Source organism: Callorhinchus milii, unplaced genomic scaffold (genome assembly GCF_018977255.1).
Source record: "Callorhinchus milii isolate IMCB2004 unplaced genomic scaffold, IMCB_Cmil_1.0 Scaffold11, whole genome shotgun sequence".
In the NCBI taxonomy this organism is placed as follows: domain Eukaryota; kingdom Metazoa; phylum Chordata; class Chondrichthyes; order Chimaeriformes; family Callorhinchidae; genus Callorhinchus; species Callorhinchus milii.
In genome coordinates, this window is record NW_024704752.1 from 7,525,633 (window position 1) to 7,539,741 (window position 14,109).

Here is a 14,109-nt window from a genome sequence, read left to right on the forward strand (position 1 = left end):
TATCCAAGAGATTCCTCTCTCTCTCTCTCTGTCTCTCTCCCTCTCTCTCTCTCTCTCTATATATATATAAACACGATCCTTTTTTTTTGGTCCAGATGGAGTGTTCCTTAAGCCCCTTGAGACCCTTTGGATAATAATAATAATAATAATATAAATCACAGTTATCACATAATTATAATGTACTGTCATATGTAATATTGTATTATATTCGCTCGTCACAGCTCCTCTGTGTATAATTAAACACAGGTTAAGAGGTTATAGACAGATCTATAATTAAAGTAAGAGTTATATAGTTATAGTTACAGACCCCCCCCCAAAAAAAAATCTATATTTAAAAGTAATACAAATAAAAAAAAGGGGGTGCCAATTAAAAATGCAGGATTCTACAACTAAAATGCCTTAATATATACCTTTTTTAGCAAGTCAGTTTTTAAAAGACAAAACGAAGTGAATAAGGAAGGATATGTTTTTCACTGAACGAATTTCACTAAAACCAAATCACCCACATGATAATACCTAACACACATATAACAACAAGCCCACTCTGGTCTGTAACTGTAACCACTGCAATATAAGTGTTTAATTGCACATAGAGGGGAGTTTGAAATGTGAGCGCTTTCTCACAAGGAGTTTCGATGCAGAGTTCACAATAATAATAATAATAATCCTTGCATTTGATATAGCGCTTTTCACGTCGGGAGGACGTCCCAAAGCGCTTCACAGAACACACTGTAAAGTGAATTGACTGTATATTTGTGGGCGAACGCGGCAGCCAATTGCGCACAGCAATGTCCCACAAACAGTCGTAGATTGAAAATGACCAATTTATTATTGTTTTGGTTTTGGAGGGATTATTATTAGGCTCTGTGTGGAGTAAGGAAACTTGCCCAAGGTTTCGCCCTCTGCCTGAAATTGAACTCAGGTCTCTCGCTTGCAAAGCGAGTGCTCTAACCACTGAGCTACAATAGTATCTAAAAGGGGAACAGGGAAGGAGGAAAACATTTGGGGTCTACCTTCAGAGCACATGAGTGGACCCCAAAGGTTGACTCACTTTCCTTTCTCCATAGATGCTGCCTGACCTTCTGAGTGTTGGAAACTACTTCTGTTTTTGTTTGAGATTTCCAGCATCTGCAGTGTTTTGCATTTAGGGGGGAGGAGGAAAATTTTGTTCCAGGGAAGTGTGACAGGAGATGGCTCCAGTGAATGAGCTACACACCAGCAGAGAAAGGATAGGTCAATTGACTTCTCCTGACTTCTGTTATCAACACAAACAAATGCAATGATTTCGCTATTGTTTGCTTTCATAGTTGTGATGTCAAGACAAGATTATAATAATAATAATAATCCTTGCATTTGATATAGCACTTTTCATGTCTTCTCGACGTCTCAAAGCACTTCACAGAATAGACAGCAAAGTGAATTAACTATATTTGTGGGCGAAATAATAGTGTATGTGCCTCATCTTGCAGTATGTGTGTGTAATACAGTGCTAATCTACGAGAATGCAGCGTTCAATAAGAATAGTGTAAAGCCACATCACAGAACATGGGGACTAGCAAACTTGGTTAAAACTAACCAAAACAGATCAATAATTAACTGTTGCCTTTATTTCTACATTGTCTGAGCCTTTTAAGTAAATGGTTTGATTTGTCAATTCTGTGTGAAATTGTGGGTTAAGATAAACCATTACAGAATTTGACTTTCAGATAAATATTTTAACCATTCAGACTTAAAATACCATATATCTATTTTGAAGCGATGATTCGCTTTTTTTTAATACTTCTATTTTCCTCACCATGTGTTGGGAGATAGAAGTCATTTTACGACAATAGAAATCATTGTGATGTTTTAGATACACTTCAATATTTTCGACAATTTATGAAATTATGAATTATGAAAAGATACAATGTTAGATTGCAGCAATCCTCTCTGCAATTCCCAAATATAACTAGCACCTCATCGCTGTCAGGCTGTGCTTAGCAATGAATTTCAGAGTCTTACTGGTCCAGCGGGAGTGATATGAAGGGATGTCTTGACTGGTCAGATGTAGTGTATCTGTTAGAGTACTCAACAACAACAACAAAATTGCATTTGTATAGTGCCTTTCAATTCGGGAGGACATCCCAAGGCACTGGACAGTCAGTGTTGTGGACCAGAGCTGGAGGTTGGGAACTGGGGAGGGTGGAGGGCAGCGGAGGAAGCAGGGTGATCGAAAGCATGGAGATGGATCTTGAAGGAGGCAAGGGAGGGGGGCAAGGCGGATGGACTATGGGATGGAATTCCAGAGGATAGGGGCAGAAGGCTTGCCCGCCAAAGATGGGGCAGGTGAGGTGGACAATGTGAAGCAGGATGGAGTCCGCTGAGCGGAGGGAGCGGCCACGATGGTAGGGGGTTAGGAGGTCGCAGAGGTAGTGGGGAGCAAGGTCATCGAGGGCTTTGAAGGTGAGGACTTGGATCTTGAACTGTATCCTCTGAGTGATGGGAAGCCAATGGAGTCTGACAAAGATGGGGGCGATAGGGTCACGGAGCCTGGTGCAGGAAAAGACATGGGCTGCAGTGTTCTGGATGATCTGCAGCCTATGGAGGGAGGAGTTGGGGGGGCCAACAAGCAAGGAGTTTGCATAGTCAAACCTCAGTGTTATGAATGCATGTATGAGGGTTTCTGCAGCTCACAAGTGTGAGACAGTGGTGGAGCTGGGCAATGTTGCAGAGGTGGAGGAAGGCAGAGTGGCACGTATGTGTAAGAGTAGTTGAGTGTCAAACTCAGCACAGAAACCCGATTGAAGGAGTTTGTGAAGTGAGTGGCGGGAGAGGCAGGAGTGAAGCTGAGAAGCAACAGCTTGTTCCAGGACCTTGGAGAGGAAAGGAAGTTTCGCCACACATGCGAGAGGACCTGGGTTCGATTCACGGGCAGGTGAAATCTTAGATAAGTTTCCTTACTCCACATGCCTCTGTTTACCTAGCAGCAAGTAGGAACTCGGTTGTTAGTCAATTGGCGGATCGCTTTCCGGGGGTAATAATCCTTGTAAAAAACAATTAATAATAATTTAGTCATTCAATCCAATGCCATGACCTTTTCGCATACCCACAACCAGAGTAATACCTAAATAGAGCTATGTTAAATGTGCTTTCCAAAAATGTCATTCATCCAGAAAAAAGAGAGCAGACACTTGTGTTAAATATTAAATGGATATTTTTGGGAGCAAAAACTCAAGATATCCCACAGGTTCTTTGGTGCTATGCCCAAATCATTCAATCTCTCAAGAACAATTAAAAACACAGATGCTGAATGCTATGTCCAGATGTAAGGTTAGATTCTATGAGCCAAAATCATACCCTTTATTTTAGCAATGTGTTTTTCCAAGATTCAAGAAATGTTATAGATCTACCTGTGAGACACAATAAATTCAGATGCACCAGAGTTGCTCCCAAGAAGGTGTTTTTATTATTGTGTGTCAATATTTTAGAAATCAAAAAGAGCTGTTGAGTATTGTGTGTGTGAGTGTGTGTACACACACACCATATTATCATATGCAGTCCAGATGTTTTCCAAATTTTGCCCACAATTTCATTAAGCTTCAGTTGGTATGGTGATGGCCCAAAGATAATGACTAAATTCTTTCACTCTTGGTCTGATACTTTAAAACCTTCCCAGTAACGCTAAAAACAAAGAGTTTTGCCTAGTGTGGGGAGAGAGTTGGACAAATCTGTTTATCTAGCGAGGAGGACAGCAGGTGTAAAGTAGGACGAAGGGCAAAAGAGAACATCGTGAGAGAGCGAGAGAGAGAAAAGGGAGTTGCCTGATTACTTGATTGTCTGTCTGTTTGTTTGTTTTTGTTTTGTGAAGAAAAGTATTGCAAAGCCAAATAAGGATTTTCGATAAAACTTTCTATTTGGATATTTTTCTTTTACTTCCTACTTTTAAAAACATGGCAATGCTAAAAATAGTAAAGAGGGTACCAGTTCCACAGAAAGTCTCGATTGAACCCCAAACCAGGTGACTTCGGCTTTGACTGGATTTGACCTTCAATAATCTCTCCTTCCTGTCCCCCTCCCCAACTGCTCATGCATTCAATGGCCATTTGGGATTGTCAGAAGCCACCAAGAAACAATCTGCAATGTTGGAAATTTCATCAAAAAATGCACTGACAAAAAATTGCATGAAATCTAGAAATGTTTTTTTTGAATGATAAGGGTAATAATTCCTTCAAAAAGTAATAATTAAAATAATAATTTGGTCACTCAATCCACAACTGTTTGTGGGATATGCTGTGCGCAATTAGCTGTCGTGTTTCGCTCAGAAAATACAGTCAATTCACTTTTTACAGCATATTCTGTGAAGCATTTTGAGACATCTCAACCACATGATAAGGTGCTATATCAAAAGCAAGGATTATTCTTTTATATATTGTAAATAACTGAATAATTGAGCAGTTGAATAATGCAGCGCAGTGTGCTGGACTCCTGTTGAGGGAATTTTTGTCTATTTACATTTGGGTTCAGGGGGAAATGTCACATTTTTCTCTCCCTGGCTCGCTTACACTGCTAATCAATTGATTTGGGTGATTAGCTAAGTTGGGAAGAGCCATCATACGTCAGATGACTTTAACAATTTTGTATGTTCCATAGCTCTGATTTTACATCCTGCAAACTCTTAACATGATAGGTGCTGAAATTGTATCTTACTCCACAGCAATTTATGAATTAACTCTGTTTTGCTCTGTATCTTCAGACGCCTTTCTCTGTTATATAACAAGAATGATTTCTGGATCAGCATTGAGTGTCACTGCCAAATCTTTTCATCATTGGTGTCAAAGCAGGTTCATGTCTACCTTATTTGGATTATATAATGAACTTGTGCTTAAGGTCCAAAAGACAGAAAAAGAAGGCGAAGAAAAGAAATTGCAAATGTCACCAAAACATGCCAAATTATAAATTGTGCAATTGAAAATCTCTGATATCTGCTAGGCAGAGGCGGAGCTGTGAAAACATGATTCTTAGTTCATAAGATATTGTATAACAGCAACTAGTCTGCAGACCAAACCTATGCAGCCAGAACATTACAATCAGGAACCTAATAGGAATAAGAGCTCAGCTCGTTCCAAACACGCTTCTGTTTACCTAGCAGTAACCAAGAACCTGGTTGTTAGTTGGTTGGTGGATCACTTTCCAGGGGCAGTGATCCCTTCATAATAATTTGGTCACTCTATCCACAAAGGTTTATGGGACACTGCTGTGCGCAATTAGCTGCCATGTTTCGCCCACAAAACATACAGTCAATTCACTTTACAGTATATACTGGGAAGCTCTTTGAGTCGCCTTAACGATGTATCAAATGCAAGGATAATTATTATTATTTCTGCTTATTTCAGCGGCACTAGTGCACCATGTGCAAAGTAGCCATAGCAGAATTGTATAGAAAAAATTGTATTCCAGCTCTGGCTCAGAGATGGAGCCATTTCACCAGGATCACACATAGGTGCGTCTGCTGCAGAGTGATTATTAATTAGAATTGGTCATTGAACTTTCACTATCTGGAGGAAGCAACACTCAACAACAACAACTTGCATTTATATAGTAAAATGGCCACTTGAATGAAGCTGCTGTGAAATAAGTCTAAGCATTCCTAATTCAGGTCCATGTGGGTGTGGCGGTCACAACAAGCAATGCCCTTAATTTAGCTCGTGGATAACCTGACTTAGGGAGACTGCAGGTAGTTTCCCACACCTTTGGTGTTTCACTGTAAAAAAAATTGGAACCAAATTAAGGGGTTCAAACATGTGCAGCAGGAAATTCTCTGCGTTGTGAAAAAGAGAGATAAAATGGAAAGGGTAAAATGGAAAGCTCTTGCCAAAAATGTAGAAATGTTTTTGTACTATGTATTTTTACAATGCATCAGCAACTAGTCAGCAGGAATGAAAGTCTAATTTTTCTTTAGCTAGCTTGGCTCAATTGCATAGCACTCACACCTCTGAGTCACAAGGTCTTGACTACATGTGGACTTGAGCTCAAAGTTTCTAGGCTATCAGCTAATGCAATACTGTATTGGGGAAGTGTTACAATGTCGGAAAGGCCCTCTTTTGGGTGAGATATTGAACCAAGGCCCTATTCAGGTGGACATTAAAGATTCAGTTTTTCTGATCAGATAATGAAGGGATTTTCTGCTTTTTTGACCTGCTTTCTTTCAGGCTATTTGATCATTCCCCTCATGGCTATTGTTGAACATTGCTGGTATTTATGTTTTCAAAGAAATATTACTGTGTGCAACAATAATTACTTGTAAAACTCTTCAAGATATTTTGTCATGATGAAACACAGTAAAAATGCAAGTTCTTATTTTCTTTCAAGCGTTTAATAATAATAAATAAACTTTGCATTTCATATAATGCGTCATCACGTCTTCAAGATGTCTCAAAGCACTTCACAGAGTATACTATAAAGTGTAGTGACTGTGTATTTCGTGGATGAAATGTGGCAGCCAATTGCGCACAGCTTATTGCTGATTAGGAATGGCTTGAAATGAGAAGTCAACAAGAGGATGTTTTAGAGTCATATAAGATGCCTAATGAGATAGAGAAAACAAAGTATTCAGGTATGTCAAGATAAGTAGACAAGAGGTCACAGGTTCAGAGGCGTGATGGGCGAGTTTGGAACAGACCCCAGGAAGTTTTCTTTCACAGAGGGAAACCACCAACTAGAACAGATTACTAGGACTTGACACATCGGAACTTGAACTCACACACTCCTACGCTGACACTCCAAGTGCCGGAGGAGCACTGCATTGTTGGAGGTGCCATTCTTTAGATAAGATGTTAAACCAATGTTCTGTCTGCCTGTTCAGTTGGATGTTAAAGTTAACAAGGCACTATTCGAAAAGTGTAAGGAGTATCTCATGGTGTCCTGGCCAACAATCCCCCAGATAAAATTGGTCATTCACTTAATTGTTGTTCATGCAACATTAGTATGCACAATTAGGATACCACAGTCGCCCACAAATACAAAAACCCCTCTAAACGTTCAGTGTGAAACAAAAAAATAATAATCCATGCATTTCATATAGAGCCTTTCATATCTGGAACATGTCCCAAAGCACTTCACAGAACTTACTGCGAGGTGCTTTGGAACATCTCATCTGAAGGACAGCACCTCCAACAATGCAGCATACCCCCAGCACTGCATTGGAGTGTCAGCAAAGACTACGGTGAGTTCAAATCCCAGAAGTGGAGCTTGGACTGGAATCTTCTCACTCAGAGACCAGAATGCTCACACTGAGCTAGGATGACACACATTATTACAACCATAGTGAAATTACACGCTACATGGAATGAAATTCATGCAGCACACATACTCATCCTTAGTTCTAATAATGGGTAAATCTAAGATGTTAAATAAGCCAAGTTCCTTTGTGATTAGAAATGTAAATCAACTGTCGTACAGCCAGGTGCAGGTCTAATCTGGGTCATTTCACACTCTAATTAAATCCACTAAATTTGACAATTCATCCATGGAACCAATTTGAATCAATAAAAAACAGTGCATTAAATGCACAAACACACATACACGCATGTATACACACACACATATATATATATATATAGAGAGAGAGAGAAGTCTGACTGCATAACAGGTCTGTTATGTCAGCCTGACTCAGTTGGTAGCATTCTCATCTCTGAGTCAGATATTTGTGGGTTCAACCTCAAGTTGGGGACTTTGAACTCACAGTTCAAAGGCTGCAATACTGTGCTGCACTTCTCCTCACTTCCCCGTTGTTTCTTTTAACAACTATTTTAAATCAGTGTCCTAGGGTTACTGACCCGCCCACCAGTGGAAATAATTTCTCCTAATTCACCCTATTGAATCCCCTCATAATTTTGAAAACTTCTGTTAAGTCTCCTCTTAACCTTCTCTGCTCCAAGGAGAATAATCCTAACTTCTCTAATTTCTCCTGATAACTGAAGTCCATCATTCTTGGTATCATCCTGGTAAATCTCCTTTGCACCCTCTCCCATGCCTTGACAACCTTCCAAAAGTGTGGTGGCCAGAACTGAACACAATACTCTAGCTGAGGCCTAACCTAACTTTAAGGGGAATCATGTTTCCGTTAAGGGGGTGATAGGTGCAAAAAATCTGGAAGTGCAAAAACACACAAAAAAAACACAAATAAAAATGTCCCAACATTAGTCCAAAAGTCTGTATTAAATTATAAAGAACCACGGGTGGTGTTATTTCCCACTGAAGATGACCTCATGCGCTTAAAATGGCAGGGTTGAACTTGCCAACAGTATGATTCAAATAACTATAAAGCATTGCTAACCAAAATCATCCTGTGTCCGTCATTAGATTTAGTGTAGCACTTTTGAAATGATTTTGACACCTACATATCCAAGAATAAAAGATGGCCTGGTTCTAAACACTAAACAGAAGTTCCACTCGTTCTCCAGCTCAATTCTGCAAGCTAGACGTGCGTGTCAGTTGTTCTCTCAGAATGTGAACTACATTTTAGCCTCATCCAGCTCTGGTGGTAGACTTATTAACCCTGAGTTAGAAGATTGAGGTCAGGTCTTTGAACCCATTCAGAGGTTTCAAAGACATGATAGACGCTACATCAAATGAGTAATAACAGTCCTTTCATTTGAGGTATCACTGTAACACTTCATTAAGATCTTTCACAGGATTTTATTGTGAAGTGTGGTGACTGTGTATTTGGATGATTATTGTTATCAGCTATGATTAATGCTGCATTGGCAGGTTATTTGTTTACAAGATTAACATAACAAGTCTCAGCCCATCTGGTACATCTGCAAACACTTCCAACAAGAAATCACTGAAAAATACCAACAGAGAGCCAGAATCAGCATCTATTCTCCTCTTCCTAGTTTGGGGCTGCTGAGGGCAATTGCCATCCTGAACTGATTTCAGTTAATTTAGCAACACATCAGGGGATTGAATCTGAGATGATCCCTGCAAGGTAGAAGTGCTGGAGAGTCTTGAGTTTAATTAACAACTAATCCTTGCATTTGGTAAAGCACCTTTCGCATTAGGTGGACATATAGCACTTCATAGGATATACTGTAAAGTGGAGCGATTATGTATTTGTAGGCAAACGCAGTAGCTAATTTGCAAACAACACAAACAGCCATGTAGTGAATGACATTTGGGGGGATTGTTGGCCAGGGCATTGAGAGAAACTTTCTTCTCTTTGAATCGTGAAATGGGATCTTCAACATCCACTGGACCAGGAAGATGGGACCTTATTTTTAATGTCTCATTCGAAAGACAGAACCTCCATCAATGCTGCTCTAGCGCTTTATTGTAATGTCAGCCTAGACTATAATTCCAAATCCAAACACGGGTGACCCTTCTGACTCTGAGATAAATATTTATCTCAGAGTCATTCTGACACATAATTTACATTGAAGAGTGGCCCTGAACTGAATATAATACTCTTTAATGGGTTTTGCAGGATACACTCCAGTTTAGTTCCTGAGTTAATGTGACAATGATCAATGTCTGTTTCTTCCCTGCAGTGTTTCATTTTAATAATGATCTTTGCATTTGGTATATTGCCTTATCACGTTGTTGAGATGTCTCAAAGCACTTCACAGAATTTTGCTATGAAGTGTAATTGCTGTGTATTTTGTACTTGAACGAGGCAGCCTATTTGCATACAGCAATGTCCCACAAACAGCCATAAAGTCCATTTTATTTTGTGGGATTGTTGGACAGGACACCAGGATACACTCCCATCTCTTTTCGAATAGTGCCAGGGACCTTTAATTATCTTTGAAGTGAGGATAGTGTTCAATGCAACTGCAATGTGTTACCCTTCCTCTTTATTTTGTGTGTTGGAATAAACGGACAATAAAAAGTGTCAGTAAAATGTATGTCTGTATCACCTAATAAATATTTAATAAATCCAAGCGTGGCAGTAATGAAGGTTATAAACAATAACAGCTAAATTAGGAAGGGGTAAAAACAGTAAACAGTAAACGAGAGTGACTCATTTTAGTGAGCATTAGAGTGAATGAAGGGAATGTGGACATTTATATCAATAATAATAATACTAATAATCCTTGCATTTGATATAGCGCCTTATCACATTGTTGAGACGTCTTCAAGAATATATTGTAAAGCCAATTGCGCACAGCAGTATCCCACAAACAGTCATGGATTGAGTGATTAATTCTCAATAATATAATTAATAACCAAATCTGCCAATCAACTAACAACTGGGTTTCAACTTGCTGCTAGGTAAACAGAGGCATGCGGAGTAAGGAAACCTGCCTAAGGTTTTGCCCCACCTGGGAATCGAACCCGGGCTTAGGGTGATTTTCTTACTCACTTACTATTTTCTTACTATTTTCTTTCTCACTCTTAGGAGATGAAAAGATTGTGGATCAAAATAGCAACTCATCCACTCACAATTAACTTCAGTTGTGCAGGCAAGTGGTTCCACTTGCTTTGTTCCCTGAAACCCTACATTGTGTGGGAGACCTTGAGATGGATGGGAGGAGATTGCGGGAACAGTGCTCACAGGTTAAGACACTCACTAGAATCCAAGAAAAATCCACAGCTAGAACAGGTTATTAGGACTCATTTAAGGATGGGCTAAGTAGCCAGGAAGAGTGGTTGAGGCCAAGACACTGGATTTATTTAAATAAAAAACAGCTCGATGCTATGATGGGTGGGATGGTAGTGCGGGTGTTCTGGAGAGATGAGATTAACAATACCAAATTACATTTGTATAGAGCTGTCCAGCACTTTGGGACGTTGGAAGGATGTCCCAAAGTGCTGGACAGCCAGGGATTTGGACCTGAGCTGAGGGTTGGGATTAACGATGGGTGGAGGGCAAGGAGGATAGGAGGGTGGGAGGGTAGGAGGGTGACCAGAGTTGCGGCCAAAGAGAAGGGGCCTTGAAGGAGGCAAGGGAGGGAGCAAGGCATAGGGAATGTGGCATCAGTTGGGCTAAAGGGTTTTCTTCATCCAAAACAATCTTGTGATCTTGTGAATAGCTTGCTGCCGTAATGGGAAGATGGTAGAGTCGCTATTAAGGAAGGGTGAGATCAACTGGTCAGAAGAGTCTTCTTCAACCATAACTGTGTTGTGATCTGGTGAAAACTGGTTGAATGTTCTACAGCAGCATGTAACTAGGGAAGAGGAATGTGTGCTTGAGAACAGATGTTTGACTGCAACTAAATTGGGAGGGAAGAAGGAGAAATAGGGGCTAATTCACAGCAGAATATTGAAGTAAATATAAGCAACCAAACAGTTTAATATGTCCAAGGTGTCAATTACACATTAAATTAAACACTGATTCTAATTCTTGAATCTCTGACCTACTTGGAGATAATTATCTCATTTAATCTGATTTCCTTTCAGTTTTATATGAGATTTTTTGACTTCACTTCATAACAACAATAACAACTTGGATTTATATAGCACCCTCCACGCCGGACGGCGTCTCAGAGTGCTTCACAGTAACGGATCCTGGGGCCGAGCCAGGGGAGGGGAGGAAGGTGACCAAAGGCGCGGTCGAACAGAAAGGTCTTCAGCAGAGACCTGAAAATAGGAAGAGAGGGAACGAGATGAAGGGAGTGAGGATGGGAGTTCCAGAGCCTCGGGGCATAGTGGCTAAAGGCATGCCGAGGGTGGAGCGGAGGACTCGGGGGACGAGGAGGAGGCCAGACCAGGAGGAACGAAGGCAACGGGTACTGTTTTGAGGAGAGGAGAGGTCAGAGAGATGGGGGGGAGTGGTGCAGAGGAGTGCAGGGATTTGAATACAAGGGTGAGGATCTTGAAGTCAATCTTCTCTGGGACAGGCAGCCAGTGCAATCTGGCAAGGACTGGGGTGATCGAGCAGCGGAGTTTGGTGTGGGTGAGAATGCGGGTGGCAGAGTTTTGAATAATCTGGATTTTATGGATGGTAGTGGAGGGGAGCCCGGCGAGGAGGGCGTTAGAATAATCCAGCCATATGGTTTCACTGAAGCCAAAATTCTTCGCAAACATTTTTGTGGCTTTGTACTGTTCTTGTGTTTATTTTCTTCAGGCTTTGCTTTTATTGCCTTGAAACTGCTGGTAAATTTCTGTTTGGCTCATTCACCTCTTCCCCTAATACGATGCCTTAATTTCAACATCTTGCTGACGTTTACCTACAAAAACACACTCTACTTTACAGCGAAGAGTGTGCTTGGGAGTGAGCCAAGCTTTGCCTTAGTGTTTTTCCCAAATTCCTGTTCCGCCCATGTCTTTTTCCTACAGTGCACTGAGCAACAATTGAAACATATGGAAGAATCAGAATAATTGTATTTAGAAGTACTTACTTGTGTTCAGTACAAGTGTTTCACTGTATTTAAAACAAAAACAGAAGTCCCTGGGAACTATCTGTTTCTCTTTTTGTGTTCCCAGCGACTTCTGTTTTTGTTTCAGATTTTCAGCATCTGCAGTATTTTGTGTTTTTTTCACTGTATTCAGATCAGTGTTAGTGATCAAGATCCTTTTTATGGTAGATAACAATCCATCGCTATGTTCGGTGCAACATCTTCCATAATATGGATGGAGTGACGTGGAAGTTACTGGTATCAGATATTGTTACACTTGACTTATCTGCAACTGAAAATAAAACATCATTGTAAGAAAAAAAACTGGAGGCAACAGGACTTTGTGGAGACCCTGTACAATGCAGTAAGGATAGCTTGATATTCTACTGACCCACAGTCATGTATTATTACAAAGATTCATTTTATGCCTTGTTTTACCGTGCTGGTTATTTAATCATGCGGGTGTATGTTTTGGAACAACAGAGATAACTTGCTGTAAAATCTGACCTAAATTGCATCTGATCACCAGTTTTTACAATGTCTTACATTTTTTTACAGTTCATTATGGAAATTGCTGTCTACATCTGAGTTGCCTTGTGTTTTAATAAAACATCTGGCCTCTGAGTGTAATCTGCACATTGATCACAGCTCCCACAGACCCTGCAGTCGGTCTACTGTCTACCCATCTGTGTCGACAAAAAGCAAACAAAAACTCTTCCGGGCTTGACTCTTACCTCTGTTATTTTAGTGGATCCTCACATTTAATTAAATAGCAGTGTAAACATTTTAAAAAGGCAGCTGCAGTGCTACAATATTGAAACTTTCCTTTAACGATTCGGGGTTAGAGATGGTAGGACTTGAGGCCTTCTTACTTTCTCTTAACAGGAAAGTCCAAGCATTCAGAGTACGCCTGTTAGGGTGAAGGCTGGATCTCCAATGCTTTCTCCCACTAGAAAGAATGAGATCTGGATACTCGTCCCAGTGATAGGTAACAGGTAACCAGGAAATAACAAAATAACAATAATAATCATTGCATTATCGAGACATCACAAAGCACATCATGGGATTTTACTGTGAAATGAAGTGATTGTCGGTCTCCCCAGTGAATAATGTATTATATTGTCGGCTAGGACATTGGGAGAAACTTCCTTCTATTTTAAAATAGTTCCACGGGAACTATTGGCTACTTCGTTCAGCTTCAAATTCACAGTCACTACACTACACAGTGCATGTGAAGCGCTTCACTATACTATATGTGAAGTGCTTTGAGCATCCTGTAAACATGAAGGGTGCTGTATAAAATGCAATACTTGCATTTGACGTAGTGCCTTATTACACTGTCAAGACGTCTCAAAGCACTTCACAGGATATTACTGTAAAGTGATTTTGACTGTGTGGACGAAACATTGCACACAGCCATAAAGTGAGTAAACAATTTTATTTGGGGGATTGTTGGCCAGAACACCAGGGAAACTCCCTTCTCTTTTCGGGATCTTTAACATCCACCTGAACAAACATCCTTGGTTTAACATCTCATCCAAAGGACGGCACCTCCAACAAGGAAACACACGCTGGCGTGTCATCTTAGATGTAGATTCTGTTATTCCAAGCCTGACGTGGGGTTTGAACCCACAATCTTCTGACTCAGAGGCGAGAGTGCTACCACTGCGCCAGACTGACAACATTTTTAATGGAACGCATGGCCAGACATGGCAGAAATACAGAGAGGTGAAACTGGACAATAAATGACTATTTGCTCCTAGCTGAATTTCCCTTTTCCCCCAAACCACCC